At 42.7% G+C, this 5,053-nt stretch overlaps 1 long non-coding RNA gene across 1 annotated transcript; it reads right to left on the reverse strand.

Moving 5' to 3' along the window:
* Positions 1-1,624: 1,624 nt before the first annotated feature.
* LOC119288884 lies at positions 1,625-4,191 on the reverse strand. The gene is made up of 6 exons (XR_005141328.1): positions 3,601-4,191; positions 3,471-3,503; positions 3,195-3,283; positions 2,912-2,960; positions 2,592-2,716; positions 1,625-2,295 (listed from the first exon to the last, which is right to left on the reverse strand). It is a non-coding gene; the product is annotated as an uncharacterized LOC119288884 (long non-coding RNA).
* Positions 4,192-5,053: the final 862 nt, after the last annotated feature.

Raw genomic sequence — 5,053 nt, forward strand, 5'->3', positions numbered from 1 at the left:
CCGAGGATGTTGTAGTTGATCCGTGCATGCTATGCTATTGTTCTTGCCATGTATCGCTTTCTTTTTGTGTATTCTTGATGGATGTATGCTTAGCTTGTCATGACTTGCTCCGTAGTGAGTGCATCGAGCTCGTAAACATGCCTACTTGATATCTATTTTCAGCATGCTCCAGTTTTCACTAAGTCTGAGAACTGATTATGTTTTTGCCATGTTCACATGCTTGCAATTGTATTTTCTGATCCCTTTTGGCTCAAGGTCACTAAGGGACTTTTTTGGGGGGGAGGGGCATTACATACCCAGTGGTCATTCACATTGGCTGCCTCGGCCTCGCGTCGTTGTCCAACAGCACATTGTCCATGGCCGCGAGCCGCGCAACATCGTCCAGGGTTGAATCGGCAACATGAGAGATGACATCCGATTTGTTATTAGTGCAGTTTACCTGTCATAAATTCAGAGAAACATCAATTAGATCACAGGGCTGTGTTGTAAATGAACAGGAATCGGTGCACTAAACATCTGTAAAATTAGGCTTGCTCATGAGAGCTTAGCAATAATACATAAAATCTTCCCAGTACCAATATGTAACAACGACATCAATATTAATCAAAAAAATATTCATAGCTAAGTGTTCCAAACTGAAAATTGAGACAACCCAATAATGCACAAGGAACCAGGGGAGGAGACATGGATCATCTACCAGTGGTGGCCAACAAATCTAACCAGGTCTCTTCGTGCACCTCTCCAGGGTCTTCGGGAGCGACAAGCTCGAACTGCCCCCACTTTCGTCTTCGTTCATCCCTGCCTGCTCTGGAGTCTCACAGTCCATCTCGTTGTTGGTGATGAGATCGAAGTGTGTCTTGTCGAGCTCGAGCACGAGCACGAGCACGAGCCCCTCGCCCTAGTCAAGCTCATACACATCACGGGTGTTCTGGGACCCACCAAGCATATGAGCGGCGGGGCGTACCCATTGACGCCATACTCGTCGGAGATGAGTCGAGCGATGGGGGAATCGACCCCACCAAGACGGGCGGGGTCGTTGAAGCAAGCGAGGGCGAGGGAATCAATTTCCTACTTTGTGTTGTTCTCCCTCCAGACTCCACTTGCTAACACCACCAATGGAGTAGTGCTTTCATTGTCTTTGACTCGTCGTGGTCTGTAGTCATGGAAGATTCTTTTATTGTTTTCTCATAAGTAATGTCTGCACTTTTGCTCATGGCACCAGTCTTTTAGTTTGCACCCGCAGCATTTCATCAGACGTAAATATAAGGGTATGCCCGAACATTGCTTGTCAGATTTTCCATTCCTTTCCTCTCATACGAGATGCATCAAGAAAGTGAGCCAAAAGTGGGAACTAAATGTGCATATAGTGAATTAGTAATGCACATAGATAGACATATAAAATGTGGCAAACTAACTAGGAGGAACTCTTTGCCTCTTAGAAATGAAATAACAACTTGGTTCAGGTAGAAAATGAAATACTCCCTCTGTCCCAAAATAAGTGTCACGGATTTAGTACAATTTTAGTGCAAAGGTGTACTAAGTTAACGACACTTATTTTCGAACAAAGGTAGTAGTAAGTTAACTGAGATAATGTACCTATGATTAAATGATTAAATGACCTAACAAAAGCGCTCCCTCTGTATTAATCATTCTGCAGAAAAAGCAAAATTATGAGTTCCTTGCTCTGAAGCACCTAACTGCAGTTTTGTAGTAAATGTCTGAAAAGTAAAATCATGCTAAAATACATGATATATGTCAGCAAATACAAACTTTTTTTCATGCATATGTTTAGTAGAACTAAATCAACATATATAAATGGCAGGCATTACATCCATCAGAGTCCAAGGCTCTTTTTGGTGTCTTCAAATGCTGCACCCACTACTACCGGTTGGCTGGAACAATTGCTGATTTTTAATGACTCCCTCCATCTTAATCTTTCTGTATAACTACAATTGATTAAAAGCTCCTAGCTGTGAAGAACCTAACTGCAGTTTTTTAATAAATGTCTGAAAATTAAAATCATACTAAAATGGATGATATATGTTGCAAATATGAAGTATAAAAAGAAAGTTAATAATATACCATACAGTAATATGAGTAAACTCTACAGATCTGAACATGCAGGCTTTAGCATCAGGGATTATAGCTTTGGCAGTGAGTTTCTCCTTCCAGCACACAGACATTGCCTTGTATCTCTTTGTACAAACCTCAACATGAGAATCTTGTGAACTTATTTCCATTACCTTGGGATGGTGAAATCTTTATGATACAAAGCTGATGCATGTATTAGTTAACCTGCAGAGAATTCCATATTTTGATCTATATAAGTAAGAAAGTGTACAAATGAGGAATAGCTTTATTTAGGGCTTCTTATATAGGCCATTGAGTAAATTGCATGAAAAAGACTCTTATGTATTAAAATAGAAATACACAATTCATAAAATATTCAGGAACAAACAAAATATAGGAAACAAATAGAAACATGTAGTTGGTAAAGGAATCACACAAATAAATAATGATATATGATAGAAATTGCCAATGGCCTTAGTTACTGCTATCCAATATTCTGATTTCTGCAGTTAACTACTAACCCATGACCTGTAATCCAATATTACTACTCCGGATTAGTAGTAAACTGATGTTCAGTATCACCCTCCCGATCCATAGCAACCATCTATAGGTCGCATCGTCCTCATTCCCATCTTTTTCATCGTCCCTGTTACAAACAAACATCATCTCGATGTAAAATCATAGTGCTTGAGACTAATTCGTATCTCTGGCAGTTAATTACATATGATGTACTAACTGAAAAAATATAATCAATTTCTAGCAGTACATTATATCAATGTTAGGAAAAATGTGTAGTTGGCTATGTCACATGTCCGTTGCTGGAAAAGGGCCAGAAGAATACCTTGGTCCAGAGAAATGGGGTTCAGTGCACACAACCCTCGTAAAATAACCTGGCTGAAAGGATATTAGAGTATCAGGTACCCATAGTGACACACATCCTAATTAAAACGTTGGATAACCTGATAAAAGTGTTTCTCCGTGTACCAGAAGCACAAGTGCATGAGATGGACTAACTATCAGATGCAAAACTCTGTGTATTTGTAGGCATCTTTGATTTTCTCAAGCATCAAGAAGAAAATGGGGAATACGCGAAATACACTTCAAGTTTTATGTGTGGAAAATACCTGAGAGCACAACCAAAGCACGCCCCTCAATTTTTTCGCTCAGATATTACTCTGCTCAACTCCTTCACCGGGTCCAGTGAAACATCAACCTAAAACAACAATTACAACCAGTAAACCAAATGCTTGATACTTTTAATATTCAGAAAACACACAAAAGTTAGGTGGAGGGTTAAGACTACATCTCATGTTTGAGTTGTACCGAAGGCCAAGGGTGGAAACAGTTTGATAGAGTACATAGTTAGAACCAAGGGGGTGGAAGAAATTAGTAGTTAGTACCTTGGGGAGATTAGGCATTGGTCCATTGACGAACTGCAAAAAACAGTATCACATATTGGGCAAGTCTGAAACCACATTAGCATGGCAAATCAGAGCGGAAAACACAATTTTGGATGAGGATGGTTTGTACCTGCACATGTACAAAGGGACCCGTGAGATCAGGCCGCGCGCGGTCTAGCAGTGTGTCCTCCTCGTCCTCGGCCGCCTCCGTCTCCTCCTCCTTCTCCTTGTCCACAGGCTCGGCGGCGGCGACGGGGTCGGCCACCGCTGCTCGGGCTCCATCAGCGTGGCTCAATCGGCGAGGCAGCGAGGCATGGAGGGATAGGGTTAGGGTTGCATGCGGGAGTGGCGCTTGGGGGCGGAGTCACGGCAAAGGGTCGTGAGGCAGGAGGTGGCGGCGGCGCCCGTGGCAGGAGGTGCTGGTCCACCGATGTGGAGGCTGTACGGCGGCTCCCTCGGCCGGATCTGGCACTCTCTTCGTCAGATCGGATTGGGGAGGGAAGCTCCGCAGGGATCGGCGGTGGCGAAGGGACGAAATTAGCGCAGGGATGAATGCAAGTCGTGCGTACGAGAGGATGTGCATGTCCAGAAGGGGACCGCCGTCGGATCCTGGGCGTGATCGCCGGCGTCTCCTAAACGGGATCGCGGTGCCGTCTCCTGAAGCGATCCTGAAGCAGATCGTAGGATGGACGTGCGGCGGCTTTGATGTGCGAGGGCGACGGCAAAGGTTAGGATCGGCCGCGACACAGTGATGGATGTCCGGCCGGGATGAAGGGGTGGATCAGGCGTGCGAAGGGCTGGTTGGCGGTGGAGAACGATCTGTTATGGGCACGAGGCATCGATCGTAGGGTTTTTTGGCACAGTTTTTTTCGTGGAAGGGTTGCGAGTTAAGGGAGGTAGGAGAATGATGAAAAAAACTGGAGGTGGGAGGATGACGAAAAAAACCAGCGAAAATAAATCGCGGAGACTATTCACCAAGTCGTCCATTAGGAGTAGAGATTTATGATGAGTGGAAACCTACTATGAAAATTAAAATTAAAGATCATGAATGCTATGCTTTGTATGATTTGGGTGCTAGTGTTTCCACGGTTCCAAAGACTTTGTGTGCTTTGTTAGGTTTCTGTGATTTTGATGATTGCTCTTTAAACTTGCACCTTATGGATTCCATTATTAAGAAACCTATGGGAAAAATTAATGATGTTCTTATTGTTGTAAATAGGAATTATGTGCCCGTAGATTTTATCGTTCTTGATATAGATTGCAATCCTTCATGTCCTATTATTCTTGGTAGACCTTTCCTTAGAACGATTGGTGCAATTATTGATATGAAGGAAGGAAATATTAGATTCCAATTTCCGTTAAGGAAAGGCATGGAACATTTTCCTAGAAAGAAAATCAAATTACCTTATGAATTTATTATGAGAGCCACTTATGGATTGCCTATCAAAGATGGAAATACCTAGATCTATCCTTACTTTTTATGCCTAGTTAGGGGCGTTAAATGATAGCGCTTGTTGGGAGGCAACTCAATTTTATTTTTATTCCTTGCTTTTTGCTCCTGTTTAGTAATAAATAATTTATCT

Source organism: Triticum dicoccoides, chromosome 4A (assembly GCF_002162155.2).
Source record: "Triticum dicoccoides isolate Atlit2015 ecotype Zavitan chromosome 4A, WEW_v2.0, whole genome shotgun sequence".
NCBI classification, from domain to species: domain Eukaryota; kingdom Viridiplantae; phylum Streptophyta; class Magnoliopsida; order Poales; family Poaceae; genus Triticum; species Triticum dicoccoides.